Source organism: Puma concolor, chromosome D4 (genome assembly GCF_028749965.1).
Source record: "Puma concolor isolate L17-30 chromosome D4, mPumCon1.1.hap2, whole genome shotgun sequence".
NCBI classification, from domain to species: Eukaryota; Metazoa; Chordata; class Mammalia; order Carnivora; family Felidae; genus Puma; species Puma concolor.
In genome coordinates, this window is record NC_141679.1 from 1,828,735 (window position 1) to 1,849,067 (window position 20,333).

Here is a 20,333-nt window from a genome sequence, read left to right on the forward strand (position 1 = left end):
GTGGGGGTTCCCAGGCAGTGCCTACTTGATCAAACCGCCTACAAACAGTCCTGATATGGCAGTGAGCAATGCATGTAACTGTCTGTTAACGGAATACAAGAAATGTAAGAATCCGGACACAAAAGTCAACGGAAAGACATCCACCGGCAGAGAAGATCGTAAATCCTCCTTTTTGCTCCCATTAATGTGGCAGTAAAGTACAGAGGGGAAGAGATCCATCTGGTCCACTCAAGTCCCAGGCTGTACCATCCGCTGCCAGCCAGCCGGGGTCCAGGTGGTCCCGGAAACCTCCAGGGAGACGTGGGTTCTTCCTGGTCTCCACCCCACCCCACCCCCTCGCGTTGGCCTCCACACCACCGACTCCATCAAAACTCTAGCATCTGTTTTTAGAGAAAGGTTTTGTCCCCATTTTCTGTTCTGAACATACACTTTGACCCAAGCTCCCACCTTGCAACATCAGAAAAAAGCTCTGTTTGCAGCCTCTTTCATCTGCCGGTAACATGAATTAGGTTGTAAATTAATCAACAAAGTCACTGGTTAATTGGCTTTCATTTCTTCCAGAAATGTCAGGAGAAATGATATTTTTCAGAGCTTAAAATGTATTCCCCAGCCAGAAACACTGGGCTACATAAGAAGGTTTCATCCTAGGCCAGATGAGGGTGAGATGGGGCAGACAGATTTCTCTTGCAGCCCCACTTCCTTGGTGGCGGTCTGTTCACAGGGACAGGGCAAGAGCCGTGCCCTGGAGGACCTGGCTTATCGCCGCGTCCGGTCACTAACGAGTTGTGGGAACTTGGACAAGTCAGTGCCGTGAGCCTGGTCTGTAAAGTGCATACAAATCTACCCCATTTGGCCTTTGCAAAAAGTTCCTTGTAAAATGCAGCGTATCACAATGATACATTCCTTTTCAGGGGCTGGAACATATGGAGAAGTGCAGGAAGGTTGGAGAACAAAGCTGAATCATGAAGGAGGAAAGGAAAGGCGGTATTTTCGTCCAGAAGAACAAGGTGGCAAAGGTGGGGGGGGGGGGCAGATCCAGAAAACTGCTCTGAGTTTGCACAGCCAGGTTTAAGGACTGAGGGAAATGGGGGATGGGGGGAGGTATTGGAGCAGGCAGGGCAAGGTCACGAAGCCCTTCTGGTGTCACCCGAGGGAGTGTGGCCTTGGAGGATGTGGGGAGCCATCAAGGCATTTGGAGCGGGCAAGACCAGGTCTGTTGTGCGACAGCTCCCTGGGAGTGGGGCACAGAGGAGGGACCTGGCACAGACTAGGCTGGAAGACCCCCCCGCCGGGGCCAGGCCTGTCAAGAACCCAACCGGGGGCTGTTGTACTGTGACCGAACGTCAGGTGGAGCGTCCAACTTCGGCTCAGGTCACGATCTCGTGGTTTGTGAGTTCGAGCCCCACATAGGGCTCGCTGCTGTCAGCCTGTCAGTCCAGAGCCTGCTTCAGATCTTCTGTCCCCCTCTCTCTGCCTTTCCCCTGCTTGCACTCTCCCCAAAAATAAATAAATACTTTTAAAAAGTGGCTGAAAACCCTGCCCATAGGAAGAGATCTTAGTTTTACAATGAGCTAAAGTAACTTTAGGGCAACTCAGGGGGCTTCTGCGCAGGCCCTCAGCTCCAACCTGGGTAGCTGCCTGTTCTGCAGAGTAGACACATTCTTTCCCTGCCTTCGTCCCTCCCTCTCCCTGAGAAGATGCTCCCAGTGTGTTACTGGGGTCGCTGCCTTGCAGCTGATATGGAACACACTGTACATCCAGTGGTTTTCAAACTCCCCACCCTCATTCCTCAGGATTTTTTGTAAAAGAAAACCAAACAGGGAACCCCAATATTAAAAGCACATTTTGTTTATTTTTAAGTTTATTGATGTATTTTGAGAGACACAGTGCACTGCCAGCACAGAACCCGACACGGGGCTCAAATTCACAAAAACGCAGGATCATGACCTGAGCTGAAACCAAGAGTTGGATGCTCAACCGTACATTTTAAAGGCTCTTCAGACAGTTTAAATTTTTTGTTTACATTTATTTTTGAGGGACAGAGAGAGACAGAGCACAAGTGGGGGAGGGGCAGAGAGAGGAGACACAGAATCAGAATCAGGTTCCAAGCTCTGAGCTGTCAGCACAGGGCCTGACATGGGACTTGAACCCACAAACTACAGAGATCATGACCTGAGCTGAAGTCGGACGCTCAACCAACTGAGCCACTCAGGCGCTCTGGCTCTTCAGTTTAAATCTTCATCTTGCACAGTTCAGTTTGAAAAGTCTGATTCCCAATGATCTCTGCTAAGAATTCAGCTGCTTTCCAGGACGGGTCATTCTCTGCAACCTGTCCACTGCTCACAATGCTTGAGGTCAGGGATCTCCGTCCACTTCCAACCTACGATCTCTTTTGTCTGGTTAAGCCCATTGCTTTTGGTTCTTGTCCTTTTTAGAATCAGATCAATTTCTTGCTATAAGTTTACACAATAACAGTTTATGCCTTTAAACCTATGGTCGGACTATTTCAAACACATGGATAGAAAATTTAAAATATGGTTGTCCAGATGTTTCCAAGTCTCAACCAACAATTATCGTTTCTCGTTGGTTTTCACGTGCCTCTGAACTAGAGACCAGGGTTAAACTGGCCCAGCAGGTCCTGCCTGCCTTTTCAGCCTCGTGCTCCCATCTCCCCTAGTCGGCCACCGCTCCTCCCCTGCCATTCTGGGCTTCCCTGCATTTCTGGGATGCTCCAGGCCTTGTTTTCACTAACTGCTTCTTTGTGACTGTGCATAAATTGACATACAATTCAAGATCAAGGGCAGAAGTGGGGTCACGATCTTCCACTTGGGTCTTAAGTTCCTTCATCTGTAAAATGAGAAGGGTGAACCGGACCAGGTTGGACACCAAGAATGGGATCCCATGATTCCCAGGGAGCCTCAGAGACCTGCATGGCTCAGTGCGCTAGGAGAACGGAACTTTGGCCCATGCGAAGCTACCACAGGAATAAATCTTCACCAGGCTCTCACTCCCCAGGCTCACGTTTCCCTAGTTCCTTAACGAGGTAGGTGCTGTTGACCTACTTTACCATTGCCATTTTCAGGTAAGGAAATGGTCCACAGAGAACTGAGATAGGACCCTTAAAGCAGACCCGGGGATTAGAAGGCAAAATGAAACCAAAACCATGTTTCTTTGCTTTTAAATGGAATTATATGAATTTAATAATGTAACCAGGGCTGTCCAGTTAATAGGCTGGGTGGCAGGGCAGGGGAAGAAACGTATTCTTGCTTTCAGATACCTTTTAAAACATGACCCACCCGGGGAGGGGGATAATAGTACGCAGACTTCTTCTTTTTTTTTTTTTCTTTTAACGTTTATTTATTTTTTTTGAGACAGAGAGAGACAGAGCATGAATGTGGGAGGGGCAGAGAGAAAGGGAGACACAGAATCCGAAGCAGGCTCCAGGCTCTGAGCCGTCAGCACAGAGCCCGGCGCAGGGCTCGAACTCACGCACCGCGGTGACCTGAGCTGAAGTCGGACGCTTAACCGACTGCGCCACCCAGGCGCCCCAGTACGCAGCCTTCTGATAAAGTTGGTAACCAGTGGAGTAGTTGCTTCATAAAGTACCTCAAAACCCACGAGGATCTAAGAAAACCTGACACATGGCGTGCGTGGTGGTAATTAGCTGCCATGGGCGGGAGTGCAATTGTCAGAAAGCAGGAGAGGCAGGCCCCACACTGCTGCCCTCACTTAGAACACCCTTTCTCTTTTAAAAATTCAGTCTTGGGGCGCCTGAGTGGCTCAGTCGGTTGAGCGTCTGACTCCGGCTCAGGTCATGATCTCGCGGTTTGGGAGTTCGAGCCCCACATCGGGCTCTGTGCTGACAGCTCAGAGCCTGGAGCCTGCTTCCGAGTCTGTGTCTCCCTCTGTCTCTGCTCCTCTCCTGCTCACGCTTAGTCTCTCTCTGTCTCTCAATAATAAATAAGCGGGAAGAAAAAAAAAATTTTTTTTTTTAAATAAAAAAATAAAAATTCAGTCTTGATTGTTCTATCTAGTAAGGACTGGCTTACTTGCACGAGTACCCACATGGAGCCCTTCCCAGCCTCCCCTCGATAACGCACATTAATAATAAAAACGGTGCACTGCAACTGACTTCCTACTCCCCACCCACCATTCTTTCTAGTACCTTCTGTCTCCCACTGTATTGGTATGGTGGCCTGGTGGCTGCCTTTTGAGCAGATTTAATAAGCAGGCATCAGGCTCTCGCTGAACTTGAACATGCCAGACCCTGTGGCCACTAGGAATCCCAAGCAGCCTGTTTAGTTAAAGCCACATGGCTGGGGAAGTGAGCAGCTCGCTGACCATCTGTTGTCTTCCTTCTCCAGGGGCCGAGTTGAAGGAATGTGGAAGGTTAGTGAGTTCTCGCTGGCCCACGTGGTCCTGCCCAATCTGTGGTGTGGGCCTTGTCCTCTTGGAAGATAAACACCCACATGAAATGTGTCAGGGGTGCACATGCCTATACGGTGACCAGAGTTTCCTGTGAACTTTCCAGAGGCTGTAAGGGAATGTCAGAAAATAGCATGGGCTTTGTAATCAGACCGTTCAGGGTTTTAGACCTTGATTCCTCCACTTTATCAGGTAACTCTGGTGCATCTCTGAGCTTCCTCTTCCTGTAAAATGAGGCAATGATAACATGTTTATCTTGTGGGGCTATCGTGAAGATGAACTGAACTAAGTGTATGGAGCACGGAGCACAGACCAGCTGCTTTGATTGCTGGACTGTAACTAAGCTCCCTCTTCAATTCCTCTACGTTGGTTTCTTCAAACCATCAATCACTCATCCCATAAACACTCACTAAGTGCATGAGAACATGCCAGTGGCTAAGCTGCCGCCGGGGCGGGGCAGGACTGGGGGGAGCTGAGACAAGCAGGAGGATGGGGTGGGGACCCCACAGCGAGCAGGGCTCTGTGCTGAGAGCTGAGAATCGCTGGCAGACGAGCCCCAGCATCTGGATGTCGTCCTCACTTTTGCTTCTTCACTCACGCATTCATTCAAGAGACTTCAAGGCTCACAGGAGCTCTTGGAGACGGGCCAGCCCGGCTTGTGCCCCCACTTACGTCCCCCCTGCGGTGAGGATTAGCCACTTTCTCAACAGGAGCCTCCTGCCCTCAGCCTCAGTAGTACTGTTTTGGTTTTTTTTTTTAATTTTTTTTAATGTTTATGTTTATTTTTGAGACAGAGAAAGACAGAGCATGAACGGGGGAGGGGCAGAGAGAGAGGGAGACACAGAATCGGAAGTGGGCTCCAGGCTCTGAGCCATCAGCCCAGAGCCTGACGCGGGGCTCGAACTCCCGGACCGCGAGATTGTGACCTGAGCTGAAGTCGGACGCTCAACCGACTGAGCCACCCAGGCGCCCCATCAGTAGTACTGTTTTTGAGAGCGATGGGGTTGTGGCGAGATCACCTGCCCTCTTACTTACGGGCCGTTATGGTTTGGTCCTTGTCCCTGGTCCTCTGATCACGTTGATTTATTTGTGTTGTCAATTCTGTCACTAAGTATATCCTCTTACATCATGTTGTTATAGCACACTTCCATACAATTTCAGGAAAAAGTGGGTACCACTGGAAATTAAATTAGAGAACCACATGATGAGGACATTCCACAGTGCTAATTTGTTCTCTCTTTCCCCCAAATCTGTGGCAACGAGTGACTCATCTTTAAAATAAAATAGCTCTAGAGTTGGTCATCTAGAATAACTCAAGGGAAAAAAAAACCCACAAAACCCTTGTCATGGCCTCCATCAAAGCAATCAATCTTACAGCACAATAAAAAAACTCCAAGAAGGTTGTCAGTTGAACATGGCATTAGAGTGAAATTGGATGGCAGTCTTTGCACATATTACTCAAAAAATTGTTTTGGTGGAACACCCCATCCAAACTGTCATAGAGAAATGATGTTGACATAGTCCAGACTTTCCCCAATAGTGCTGATTTAAAATACCGAGTATTTATTTATTTATTTATTTATTTTTAATTTTTTTTTTTCAACGTTTATTTATTTTTGGGACAGAGAGAGAGCATGAACGGGGGAGGGGCAGAGAGAGAGGGAGACACAGAATCGGAAACAGGCCCCAGGCTCTGAGCCATCAGCCCAGAGCCTGACGCGGGGCTCGAACTCCCGGACCGCGAGATCGTGACCTGGCTGAAGTCGACGCTTAACCGACTGCGCCACCCAGGCGCCCCTAAAATACCGAGTATTTAATTTGGGGTTAGAAAGTATGATCAAAGTAAGTAAAGAATACATCTTTCCAGGGACTAAAATACAATTATTCCTATCTAGTTCTGAGGTGTGAAAATGAAGTAATGAGACTTTATTGCGTCGGCTGAGGAAAACATCACACACATAACCCCTACCCTCGGTTGTGCTTTCCATGCAATTTTGTAAGCTTTTCGTGGACCCACAAGGCATCCCCCTTGCCTGCTCTCAGATGGGGGATGTTTGAACCCCTGACTTTCCCTCTCACTGCTGGTAGATGATCCTGGCTTAGCTTGAGTCAACTGCCCGTCTGTTGGCTGGATGCCAATGGGTATCTAAATTAGGAATGGATTTGGATATTTGGATACCAGAGGGTATCTAAATGAGGAATACCACCAAGACTACACACAAAGTAAAGAAACCCCCAAATCGAGGAGGGAATGGCTGCAAGTGGCCATAGGGATGCGAAGTCCTTATGTGCATACATGACCAGTTACGTGCATACGTGACAAGTCACGGCAGGGCACCACCTAATTATTATGTTCTTTTAGTCCTCTCTTCAAACCCAGCAGTCACATAAGCGACACCCTTTTGCCCTACATACTTTTGTACTGCTATTCCCTACACTTAGCTTGGTCCTCTCCAGTTCAATTTTCAAGACCCCCAGTCAATTATCTCTTGAGGCCTTCTCTGATGACTCCCTACTTCTTCCTTGCCTCCCCTCCAGATTGGATACCCTTCTCACATGTTCCTACACCACCCAAGGTTGTCCTGATGAGTTCAGATTGTGTTCTGGTCTTTCTCCCCATAGACTGTTGGCTCCCTACAGGCAGATCAATGTCTAACTTTCCCCACTAATTGTCAAAGTTTAATGCAGCAACAATATTTGAGAGGTATTTATTTGTATATTTATTTTAGAGAGAGAGAGAGAGAGAAAATCTTAATCAGGTTCCACATTCAGTCTGGAGCCTGATGCAGGGCTCAATCCCAGAACCCTGGGATCATACCTGAGATGAAATCAAGAGTCAGACACTCAACCCACTGAGCCACTCAGGTGCTCCTGGAGAGGCCTTTAAACCAGTCCGGTTACTTATTAATAAACCATAGTGTGGGCACTCTTCTCCCTTGGACAAACTTGAGGAAAATCAAGTTCAAGTTTTTCAACTCTCTTTTAGACTCTACTGTTCATCAAAAACGTTTCCTTTTACAATCTCACTATATTGTTTTGGCACGGTAATATCTTTACATTGGTGTATTATGTGAGGCCTGCTTCCTGAGCTGCAGAGAGGAGTTATCTTGTGAGAGCTGGGTGGCCTTGTTGATTTAACAACACAAACTTATATTACTTGGGCCCATGTGTTTGTAGCACTGTAGAGCCGCCCACACCAGATCATCTGGTGTACGTAAAAGCCATCTGCGTTCTAGTTTGCCATTCCTGATCAGCGGTGTTGCGGAGGTAATCATGCCTACCTCGCAGGGTTGTTGAGAATTAAATGGGAAGATGTATGCAAGCATCCAGCACAAGGTCAGCCACAGAGCATGTATTCGCCTAGTAAGTTGTTCACATCCAGGAGGACTTATTTCTAAGGAACTGTGTGATATAGGACCACCTGCACCGGTTTAAACACACACAACACACACAACACCCAACCACCCACCAGGACGTAGCATTCTTTCCCTCTTTTTTGGAAGGAGATTTCACCGCGGAGAGAAACGTGCTCAGACTCCATTTCCCAGCTGGGTGAGCTGCTAAGGTTAAGTGTCTAAGATGTGGGTAGAGGCTGTTGGAAGGGGCTTCTGGAAGGCCCGTCCTAAATCAAGGAGGTGACTGCCGGAGCTCCCCCAGATTTGCGGTCGGAAGCCAAGCCGTGAGGACAGAGCGCAGAGAGCCTGGGCCCCTGGGGTCCCGAGCTCCCCTTGCTCTTGAAGGGGAGGCAGCCTTGCGATAAGGCTGGGGGTGTTGGGATTTGGGGGTTCTGCTACACGCAGGCGAACCCCATAAGCCGCGCGCTGGGGGAGCAGGTGCGGGCCCCTTGGGACGCTCGTGGGCCGGTCGCGGCCGTCGGGGCGGGGTAGCTCGGGGGCGGGGCCCAGGTTCCGGCTCCCCGTCCCGCGGGCACAGGCTGGCCGAACCCGGGCCCTGCCTTCCCTTGCCGCTGCCGCCGACCTCCGAGTCGGGCCGGGAGGCGGGATCCTGCGGCCTTCCCGCGGCCCGCCGCCGCATCCCAGGCCGCCTCGGGCTGCCATTGGCCGGCGCGCGTCACGTGCGTCGGCGGCGGGGGCGAGGCGGCGCGCGCGGCCCTGGAGCGGCCCAGAGCGCCTGCGCCGGCCGCGGCCGAGGTGGGCGCCGGCGGTCGTGTGGCGCCGGGCGGAAGCTGCCGGGCGGCTGCGGCGGCGTCCTTGGCGGGCGCGGGCGGCGCGGTGAGTGCGGGCGGGCGGCCGGCCTGGCGCGTCTCCTCCAGAGGCGGAGGTCGGCCCTGTGCTGCCGCCGCCCCGATCCCGACGCGTCGGCCGTTTGTGGGAAGCGCGTGAGGAGAGTGGGGACCGGGCGGGGGTCGGGGGTCGTTCCGCCGTCCGCGCGGGGAGGCCGAGGCTGGGATGGAAGCCCGAGCCCGCCACGGCGGTCCCGGAGGCCCCTGGGCGCTACCCCGCCGCCGGCGACTTGGGACCGCGCCGCCTCCCGCCTGCTGGTGCGGGTGCCCCCAGGTGCAGGTGTCCCGCCGGCGTCTGGGACGCCCCCTGGTGCGGACGCCCCCGTGGTGAGAGTCCCCCAGGCGCAGGTGTCCCGCCCGCGTCTGGGACGCTCCCAAGTGCGGGCGCCCCCCTGGTGAGCGTCCCCCAGGTGCAGGTGTCCCGCCGGCGTCTCGACGCCCCCAAGTGCGGGCGCCCCCCTGGTGAGCGTCCCCCAGGTGCAGGTGTCCCGCCCGCGTCTGGGACGCTCCCAAGTGCGGGCGCCCCCCTGGTGAGCGTCCCCCAGGTGCAGGTGTCCCGCCGGGGTCTGGGACGCTCCCAAGTGCGGGCGCCCCCCGGTGAGCGTCCCCCAGGTGCAGGTGTCCCGCCGGCGTCTGGGACGCCCCCAAGTGCGGGCGCCCCCCTGGTGAGCGTCCCCCAGGTGCAGGTGTCCCGCCGGGGTCTGGGACGCTCCCAAGTGCGGGCGCCCCCCGGTGAGCGTCCCCCAGGTGCAGGTGTCCCGCCGGCGTCTGGGACGCCCCCAAGTGCGGGCGCCCCCCTGGTGAGCGTCCCCCAGGTGCAGGTGTCCCGCCGGCGTCTGGGACGCCCCCAAGTGCGGGCGCCCCCCTGGTGAGCGTCCCCCAGGTGCAGGTGTCCCGCCGGCGTCTGGGACGCCCCCAAGTGCGGGCGCCCCCCTGGTGAGCGTCCCCCAGGTGCAGGTGTCCCGCCGGCGTCTCGACGCCCCCAAGTGCGGGCGCCCCCCTGGTGAGCGTCCCCCAGGTGCAGGTGTCCCGCCGGCGTCTCGACGCCCCCAAGTGCGGGCGCCCCCCTGGTGAGCGTCCCCCAGGTGCAGGTGTCCCGCCGGCGTCTGGGACGCCCCCTGGTGCGGGCGCCCCCGTGGTGAGCGTCCCCCAGGTGCAGGTGTCTTGCCGGCGTCTGGGACGCCCCCAAGTGCGGGCGCCCCCCTGGTGAGCGTCCCCCAGGTGCAGGTGTCCCGCCGGCGTCTGGGACGCCCCCAAGTGCGGGCGCCCCCCTGGTGAGCGTCCCCCAGGTGCAGGTGTCCCGCCGGCGTCTCGACGCCCCCAAGTGCGGGCGCCCCCCTGGTGAGCGTCCCCCAGGTGCAGGTGTCCCGCCGTCGTCTGGGACGTCCCCAAGTGCGGGCGCCCCCCTGGTGAGCGTCCCCCAGGTGCAGGTGTCCCGCCGGCGTCTGGGACGCCCCCAAGTGCGGGCGCCCCCCTGGTGAGCGTCCCCCAGGTGCAGGTGTCCCGCCGGCGTCTGGGACGCCCCCTGGTGCCGGTGCTCCCTGGTCTGGTGCTCCCCGTCAGGTGCAGGTGCCTCCAGGTGCGCGTCCCCCAGTTGCGGTGCCCCAGGTGCCCCGCCTCCCGGGCCATCTTCAGGGGCTGCACCCCGGGCTTCGATGGGGACCAGCTGCTGACCGGGCCTGGCGCCCTGCCTCATCCGCGCGGTCTGGGAAGGTGCCTTGTCCTCCCTTCTCTCCTCCTTTCCATTGTAGGGCTTCCTCCTATGCTCCTCTGATCCTCATAAAAAAATTCAGGCCCACGACAGTTATTTTAAAGGTAACATTGGATGCTACGAAAAGGGGTCTGAGAAGCACAGTTTCCCCCAGTGCAACCAGTGTGGCAGAATCACTTCCACACCCTGCCGAATCCCCCTACTGATGATGAAGTCTCCCCGGTGCTCCTCGTATAGATTGTTCAGGGTCCCAGCATTTAGGAAAATCTTCGGAGAGAAGGGGCTTGCACTTCAAAATCCCACTTGGAAATCTGGAAATTATCCTGAGGACAAACCTTAACTCACAGTTCTCTTAAAGGCACATCTCATCCTTTTTCCGACTAAAACTGCCTCAACATCTGAAGATTTTCTTTAGCTTTAAAATAAGCATCACGGTGGGTGTGAAAACATGTACATTGGAATGTTTCTTTGCTGGTGACTTTATCTGTTCTTTCTCACATCACTTCGGCCTCACCTAAAGATACATTTGATTTTTTTTTTTTAGTTTACTCATACATTTCCTGTTCTAAAATATGTAAGTTGAATAATCAAAACATCTCCTTGCAAAATATATTTTTTTAAGTTTTTATTTATTTTTGAGACAGAGAGCTTGAGCAGGGGAGGGGCAGAAAGAGAGGGAGACACAGAATCCGAAGCCGGCTCCAGGCTCTGAGCTGTCAGCACAGAGCCCGATGCGGGGCTCGAACTCACGAACCGTGAGATCACGACCTGAGCTGAAGTCGGACGCTCAGCCGACTGAGCCACCCAGGCGCCCCACTTTGCAAAATATTAACTGTGTCATTTAACGCACTTAATGTGTTGTTACTGAAAAAAATGGAGTGTTTTTTGGTTCCCGTGGAGGCAACTTGGGGTAGAGAAGATAAAGTGGGTTTTGGTTTAAGCAAGAACTCGTATTTTAACCCCATTCTAACACTTTTCCTGACCTTGGGCCAGTGACTTCCTGGCTGAGTCTCACTTTGCTCATCTTTAAGATGGGGACGGTGCCTCCAGGGTTTTATTTGGGACAGCATATGGAAAGGCCTGGCAGAGTACTAAGCACAAGCAGTTTTGTCCTGTTCCCTTTCACCTTCCCTGTTTTCAGAGATTAGTGCGTTCCCATACTGCTGTAACATTCCAGGTCATTTTCATTTCCAAAAGAGATGCAATTCATTTTTGAGGACCTACTGCATGCAAGGCATAAAAAGAAAAAATCGATAAAAATAATAACGAGCCGTGGGGCGACTGGGTGGCTCAGTCTGTTAAGCATTCGACTTCGGCTCAGGTCATGGTCTCATGGTTCGTGGGTTCGAGCCCCGCGTCAGGCTCTGTGCTGACAGCTTGGAGCCTGGAGCCTGCTTCGGATTCTGTGTCTCCCTCTCTCTCTCTGCCCCTCTCCAACTCGTGCTCCTTCTCTCTCAAAAATGAAATGAAGACATTTAAAAAAATAACAACGAGCCACCTTTTAAATATTTTTGAGAGATCTGTGGGCACGGGCTATTTATTTAGCTCCTAATCATGCTTTCCTTTCTATGACTAAAATCATCCATCTGTTAATTCAGTAAATGTTTATGAACAATTATTGGTGCCAGGCTTTGTGTTAGGTGGAGGGGATATACCAGTGAGGAAGGCAGACAGGGTCCCTGATCTTACAGAAATTATATGGGAAAAAAAATACAAGCAAATATAAAAACAAAGGTAAGTACAGATTGTGAATAATGTTTGAACAGTACAACTACAAAGTCTCTGAATGTTAGCAGGATGAGGAAATGTGTTTCTCACTGAGTTTGATTTGTAACAAAATAGTGGTTGGGAAATTCTCTTAAACTCTTAAAGTCTCAATTAAAAGTACATTGTGCGTTAGAAAATAGGAAACTTCAAGAAAATAAATGAGCACAGTTGAAGATTTCACAGGTCTGAAATACTTTTCACAGTTGATCCAAGAGATGTAACTTAAATTTGTTCCATAAAAATGTCAGTGCTTTGACAGTTCTTTGGCTTAACTTACAAGAAGTTATAATCGTATTTTTTCTTGGAAATCATTCCCTTTAATGGCAATTAGTATGGGCACCTAGTTTTGTAGAAAATTGTGTCCCCATAAATCTTTCTGCATGATCTCAAAAATGTACTGATCCTCAAGCCCATGAGACTTTTAACATGAACAGTGAGTGTGGACTGACCATTAAACAGGTGTCTGAGAGAACAACTAGCCCATGACCTTAGACATCGCTTATAAGGTACATGTTTTTATTTTTCTAGTTGATCAAACAGCAATAGATCTGATGACAGCAAATTGAACAAATTGGATTTTTAAGGAAACTGACTTTTGCAAGTGACCAGTTACAATGATGAAAATCTGAAACTCCCTAACTACTTACACTTGCATGAAAAAAACTAACAGAAATATTAACAGGCATTCTGCTTATCATTTTCTCAGTTCGTTATTAGTCATGTTTCCTGGGCTGTCTAGTTAAGTATTTGGACATAACTTTTTTGCCATGGTTTAAAACCTAACAGTTGTCCTCTTGGTGGTAAACCTTATGATTTTAGTCCATGATCTTTTTTTTTTTTTTTTTTTTATTTTAGAGAATGAACAGAGGGAGAAGGGCAGAGGGAGAGAGAGAGAACCTTAAGCAGGCTCCATGCTCAGTGCAGAGTCCGACATGGGGCTCGATCCCATGACCCTGGGATCATGAACAAGTTGAAATCAAGAGTTGGATGCTTAGCGCCTAGTCCTTAACCTCTTGATTGGCAGGTCCCCCCCCCCCCCCCCCCCAGGCCATCAGCTAGCCTCCTTGTAGTTGCTATGAAAGAGCACTTCTGCCCTTTGTTCTTTCTCTGTGGGCACGAACACCTGTCAGTCTCTGGATCAGACCTCTGTGTCTGAGTGCTGTCCCACTTATGAGCATAGGAGCCGGCCACTGTAGGTGGAGACCGGAGACCAGCTAGGAGAAAGCCCGCTAATAGTTTCTTGAGGGAAATAAAAGTCTTTTTGGTCTGGGAGTCATTTCTTTTCACTATAGTTCAAGCAACACCATTTTTTTTCTGCATGGTCGGTGTAGTAATTTGTGGCGTTGTACCCTTCAGAAGGAAAGATGTTTGGCCCTATATGTGAACTCAAGACTTTATTTCATCAAAAAAATCCTTTTAAGTTTATTTATTTATTTTGAGAGAATGAGAGTGAGCAAGCAGGGTAGGGGCAGAGGGGGTGGGGTGGGGGGAGAGAGAGAATCCTAAGCAGGCTCTGCACTGTTAGTGCAGAGCCGGATGTGGGGCTCGAACTCACAAACCGTGAGATCATGACCTGAGCCGAAACAAAAAGTTTCGACGCTTAACTGAGCGAGGCACCCAGGTGCCCCAATTCTAGTTCTTTTTAAGCAGATGTTTTATTGCTAGAATAAGGACCAGAAGAATCCATTTATTGAATTGCTCTACAGGATAAATTTGGAAACCCAAACTGCCTGTCCAGGAACAAAATCAGTTATCCGCTCCTTTCCTTCCCTAACCCTGGCCTCTCAGCCTTACTGCCCACCGGAGGGGTCTCTGTCGGAAGAGGTCTCTGAAGGAAGATTTATCCTATTGGTGACAGGTAGCACCTTCAGGTCTCTCCTTTTCAAACTTTGTCAGCCAATCCTTTAGAATGCTTATTTTTTACTTTATTTGCTAGAGGCAGAGCATGAAGAGTAGACTTGAGGGGATTAGGGTCAGTGTGGAAAAGTAAAATCACATGCTGGAACTTTTCCTCAGAATTGTAGGGAAAGGGGAGATGGCTGACTGAAAATATGTTTAGAGTTGAGTAATAGATATTCAAGTTTAAAATTTTTGTGTCCCAAAGAAAGTGGCCCAATTTAAAAATTCTGTCTAGCCTTTTGTATATTACCTCAAACTTGGTAGCAATTTTGTTGTGTCTATCACTGATGGGCAAATATATTTGACTATTACATTGTGGCTGTTTTGAAATATACAATAGTTTTGTCTTTATCCCCCAATGAGAAACTATGTATAAATTGACTCAGGCCACAGGTTAAATTTACAGCAGATATTAGAAACAATGGCAGGAATATATTGTAACATGTAGCACGAAAGTAACTAAGGCTGTGTGTAATGTAATAACCATTACAACTATAGGATCTTTTGAAAGTGGAATTGTATTCCTATAAAAGTAAAACATCATTGAGCATAAAAATTTAGAAAATACTGATAAGCCAAAACGAAAAAAAACCTTGCAGTTCCAGCAGCGTTAGCATCGTATTCGTTGAGCTCGCCTTTGTTGATGTGCGGTGGATTTACTCGGGATGGTGGTAGACAAGCCAGCTGTCCCGTGAGCGCTGGACGCTGCATCTCCTGCGAGCGCGTGTAGTGTGTGCTCTCTACTCTGGGAGTTCCGTGAATGGAGGCACTTGTTCTAAGGTCAACACCTTTTGTCCACTCTTTTTTCCAGACTGTGACCTCTCCGGACGTCTTCAGACCTCTGGCTCCTCGGGAATCTTTAGGGAAGGGCCCGGTGAGCTAGCGTTTCAAGTCTGTTGTGGCCACCTGAGTAAGAACTGAAGAGTGGCCGAATATGTACTGCGAGTAATAACGGAAGCTGTAGGAGCGGGTCAGGGGAAGTCAGCCACCTGCTGTCTCTCAAGCGCTTTCTCTCCGCCTGTGTGAACGTACTGTGTGTACGGTTGTGTTTGACTTTGCTTAGCGGGAATGCCTTTCCGTTTCCAGCCAGCTCTCTGCATGTCCGTATGGCCCGGAAGTGCTGTCCTGCAGTTCTGTCCCTGCAGGCCAGGCCGTCCCCTGCCACGGTCCCTCCCTACCCGCGGGCCTCCTTGTGCTCACCACCGTCAGTGCTGTCGTGTCTTGAACACGTCTCGGGCTTCTCGCTTCATGTCATCGGCCCACCTGAACACGCTCACCTTCCCTGTGCCCTGTGAACACTGGCGTCACGCTGTGCCCTCTCCTGCTGGCCCCCGTGGTTGAGCTCCTGGTCTCCGCCCCGAGCTGACTCGTGTCCACACGCCCTCCATAAGCCTGTTTTGCAAAGGTCCTAGCACGCATCCAGCTTAGCCTGTGTTTAATTTTGTGAGTATAAACCTGTACAGAATCAACTGTTTTCTTTCAGCAAAAGCTCATTGGGAGCAGAGGTGATAAGCGGGGGCATTGGGGAGGCTTTCTCCTCTCGGTGGTCAGTTGTGTGTGTTTCCTGGTACATGTGGGAAAGCATTCTCATCTGGATAATTTTCTTCTCTTCCCTCTGATGCAGCCATTCCATATTTCAAAACAGAGAAACAGAATGTTAATTATGTGTGGAATTTTAAAGTGTTCATGCCCTTAATGGTCTAAAGTTCTATAAAGTGATCGTGGAGTATTTCTGCTTTTCATTTTGTGCTGTCCAAAGTCTTATTTTCTAATTGCCTGTTACTTGGATCAGTGGTGGCCTCCTTGAGTCAAAGTACAGGACTGCCCCATTCATGTAGACAGAAAGAAAACTGAACAGTTTTTCTGCATGTTAAGTTTTAGACTTTTAAGTTCTGTACTTCTAAAACGCTAATTTCTCTAGTTGATTATAACAATATAGAATGGAAGTAATATCCTCTTGTCACATAAGTGGTGAAATTTACTGGTTTCAGTAGAGTGAGTCCTGTTGCATTGGGCATTTGGGGAAGAGATCGTAACACATATTAATCACTTACTTGGTGCCAGATGTTGACTCCAACTCAGCCTGTGAGGGTGTCCTGAGCCGTCCCTCAGGCCACGCACCTCAGGAACTATTTTGTCTTTGTACTCTCCCATGTTCTCAGAGCTCTTGGCACCTCGTAGGGGCTCAGATATTTACTATATTGAACTGGACTGTTGTTCGTGTGACTCCCTAAGCATTCTGGCATCTTCCCCTCTAAGGCATACTCTGGTTTGTCCCCCTGCCTTCCGACTTTGGGAAAAATATACCTGCACGGTGACACAATTTTGTATTATTGAGCATGTCAGAGGTTTCTGTTCCCAGGTAGATATAACTGAAAAGTGTAGTATTTATTTGTTGCTCAAATTGTTCCAACTTTACCATCGAGAGCTCTTTCCGGTGGTTTCTGTTTGTGTTTGGAGCACTTGCCTACTTTCCGGCACTATAGGATGCTTCAGATTCATCTAGTGTACTCCCTGTTCCAGCCCTAAAATCAGCCATTTCAACAAGGATCCCTGGATCCTGGTGTTAAAAGCCAGGATTTGCTCTGATGTGCTCATCGCTACTGGGGTGTCCTTGCTTTTAGGTCCCGTGAGTGAGCAGAGCTAGGAGATAAATATGTGGATATTTACTTACCTGTGTGTGCACACATCTCTGTAATATTTCCACTTTGAGTCATCGGTTTCTGTATTAAGCTAAATAGGAGTTCCGGCTGATGCCTCAGGCTCTAATTCAGAACCCCCCCACCCGGTTCATTCTGGCCTTTTCCCCGGTGCTTACTTGTTATCTGTACCCTCCATCTGCGACAGCGAGAGACCCGGCTTCTGCCATTCACCATGTTTCTACTTAACTTCTCCATTCCAGGATACGTGTGCAGGAGTATCAAGATTGTTAACCAGCCCCTCCCTGAGAAGTCGCATTTCCAGCTACAGTGGAGTGTGTGGTTCCTTTTGACTTTAGTCTCCGGTCATTTCCAGAGTTACTCAGGTCCCTTTCTGCCATCCCCCCTCCTCCTCCCCGTGAGGTTATTCACACATTTGTAATACAATTAAATTCTTTTGTCTGCATTCCCTGCTGGGGTTCCCCACTCTCCACCCTCCTAGTTGATTTTTTTTAGTTTGCATTTTAAAATATTGCATAAAGTTTATTCTTTGTGCTATAAAATAGTTCTGGGAGGGCTGACTAATGGATAACATACGTATCCATCACTGTAGTACTAGACAGAATAGTTTCATGGCCCTAAAAATTTGTGCTTTACTCGGTCGCCCCTCTGCCCTTTTGACGTCTTGCAAAGACTGTTTTGTCTCTTTTCCAGAAAGTCCTATAAATGGAATCTTACAGTGTAATCTTACATTGGATTCTTTTGCTTAGCGTGCTACATGTAAAATTTATCCACGTTGTTGCATAGAATAATGATCCTTTCCCTTTAATCACAGAACAGTGGTCTAGTAGGTTTTGTGACAGGTGGGTCATTTCCAGATATTGGCGATTACAAGTGAAGCCATCGTGAAGATTCACATATGTGTCTTTGAGTGGATGTGTTTTCAAATTAGTTGGGTAAATAGCTGAGAACAGTTTCTGGGTCTTACTCTAGGGCTGTGTTGAGCTGGCTGAGAGACCGCCACACTGCCTTCTACATGGCTGTACCGTTGCCCTGTCTCCCACCAGTGGTGAAAGAGGCTTCCTCTTGCCCCCCATCTGTGCCAGCAGTTGACATTGCTAGGTTTTCTTGTGTTTCTGTGCTTTGCTGTTCTGACCTAGAGTGGTGTATCATTGCGGTTTTAAGTTGCACTTCCCTATACGAAGCATCTTCTCATACGCTTTATTTTCATCTGTCCGTCTTTGGTGAGGTGCCTGTTCACATCTTTTGCCCATTTTTTTTCTTTCGGTAGAAACTAAAAAGTATAATATGAAAGTTTTATTTTTAACTTCAAAATAAAGCTCAAACAATACAGAAGTGTAGAAAGGGAATAAATAGGACAAATGCTCCCTTTTTTGCTCCAAATGTAAGTCTCTTAAAACTGGCATTAACAGACTGACACCTATGGCACCAGTTTTCCCTTATGTTTCTAATTCACAAATGCATCTTTCTATAATTTTGAAGTTTTTTTAGCACATAAATGTAACTCAACCCAAACTATTGCTCTGCAACTCGCTTTTATTTTTTAACTTACTGCCGTATTGCAGTCAAGTTCCAGCTCAGTGCATGTAAACATAACTTGGTGAGAATGTAACTGGCTTGTGTTCCGTGAGAAACGTATGCTAGCATTTGCTCAACCATTTCTTATTCAGAAGTATTCAAATTCATACCAGTTTCTTTTCTACAAGAAAAATTCTGCAGCAACCACAATTTACACACCCTGATGTCCTTTTCATTTTTTTTCTTAAATAAAAATGCAGGGGCGCCTGGGTGGCGCAGTCGGTTGAGCGTCCGACTTCAGCCAGGTCACGATCTTGCGGTCCGTGAGTTCGAGCCCCGCGTCGGGCTCTGGGCTGATGGCTCAGAGCCTGGAGCCTGTTTCCGATTCTGTGTCTCCCTCTCTGTCTGCCCCTCCCCCGTTCATGCTCTGTCTCTCTCTGTCCCAAAAATAAATAAACGTTGAAAAAAAAAAAAATGCAATATGTGGGGCGCCTGGGTGGCTCAGTCAGTTAAGCACCCGACTTCAGCCCAGGTCATGATCCTGCACTTCGTGGGTTGGAGCTTGGCGTCAGGCTCTGCGCTGACAGCTCGGGGCCTGGAGCCTGCTTCAGATTCTGTGTCTCCCTCTCTCTCTGCCCCTCCCCTGCTTACACTCTGTCTCTCTGTCTCCCCAAAGTAAACAAACATTTTAAAAAAATACAATATGTAAATACCTATAATATCTCCAGTTAAGCAACATGTGAGCAGGAAAGAGTAGTTATCAGTCACCCTGGGAACCTGTCCTCCCACCCCTGCCCTCTCTCCTCCCTTTTTCTCACTTTGCCAGTTTTTAGGAGTGCTTGGGTGGCTCGGTCGGTTGAGCGTCCCACTCTTGGTTTCAGCTCAGGCCATGATCCCAGGGTTGTGGGACTGAGCCCCACATCAGGCTCTGCGCTCACAGCATGAAGCCTGCTTAGGATTCTCTCTTTCCCTCTCTCAGCCCCTCTCCCCGTGCTCGCACATGCTCTCTCTCTCATTAAAAAAAAAAGAAAAAGAGTTGTCCTCTTATTCAACCTTTAAAGTTGTTTGCATGTGTTTGATGCGTGTCCTTCGTCAGACATGGGATTTTCAGGTACTTTCTCCCAGTCCGTCTTTTCATCCTCTGTGGCTTTTACAGAGTTCAGGGTTTTCATTTTAATTAATTTCAACTTAAAAGTTTTTCCTTCATAGATTTGCTTTTGCTGGTATACTTAAAAACTCATCACCAAAACCAAGGTCATGCAGATGCCCCCCTGTACTTCCTTCTAGAGATTTTATAATGTCTGCATTTTACATGTCGGTCAGTGATCCATTTTGAGTTAATATCTGTGTGAGGTTCAGTTTGTTGCATATGTACTCTGGCATCACGAGCGAAGTAGGCACCCTGTTACCTTTCCCGCACCTGTATTGGTCCACGAATGCCATCACCGTGTCAGGAGACCAGTGGTTGAAAGCACGTACAGTGGTGAGCAGTGGGGATTTTGGAACTTCTGTGGGCAGATTGTTATTTGGTCCACACCAGAGTTCTCTCTTACTATCAAACCAACAATGACTAGATTTCTAATACTGTTTTTCCTTTTCTGGGGCCAATTTTTGGGGTCTCTGGTCAATTTTTCCAAATTATCATTTGAGAGAACATCCCTTTGGACCAGGGCAGAGGTCTGGCTGTTGGCCTCCGAGAGAACAGCATTTGGGGCAGAAATGTCAGTGAGGTGGTTTCCTTTGGCCTCCAGGGACTCACGTCTGGAATGCCCAGGAACTTTGGTAATGGCCAGAGCAGCCCTTAAAAATATGGCACGTAATATATTTAGATACAGCCATTTAAAATTTTATCTCCATTGGAGGTAAACCTCGCTGTTGCCATGCTATTTCAAAGTCCTGAGTTACTTACTGGAAGGGGTACCAGCTCTCGGTATAAATGCCTGTGGTTTTACCCTTGGCCAGGGTATCCAGCTCGCGTCCGGGCATGTAACTCAGCCTGTCTGGCTGAAGTAGGCAGAGGTAAAGGTGCCCCCTTAGTGACTTCAAAAGGGGTTCCAGTAGCACTCCCAGCACGATACTTACCATTTTCATCCTTTAGATAAGAACCATC

General features: G+C 49.4%; 1 protein-coding gene across 5 annotated transcripts in view; it reads left to right on the plus strand.

Moving 5' to 3' along the window:
* Positions 1-8,527: 8,527 nt before the first annotated feature.
* The window catches only part of PTPDC1 (protein tyrosine phosphatase domain containing 1), a 62,179-nt gene continuing 50,373 nt past the window's right edge, over positions 8,528-20,333 (plus strand). Inside the window, exons 1-2 of one of the 5 annotated variants that reach the window (XM_086684790.1) lie at positions 8,571-8,657; positions 14,857-14,919. The gene's annotated coding sequence lies outside the window, so the exon portion shown is untranslated. Of the gene's footprint in view, positions 8,658-14,856; positions 14,920-19,607; positions 19,707-20,333 lie in introns of those variants that run through there. The other 4 variants (XM_086684782.1, XM_086684785.1, XM_086684783.1 and 1 more) reach the window with 4 other exon arrangements.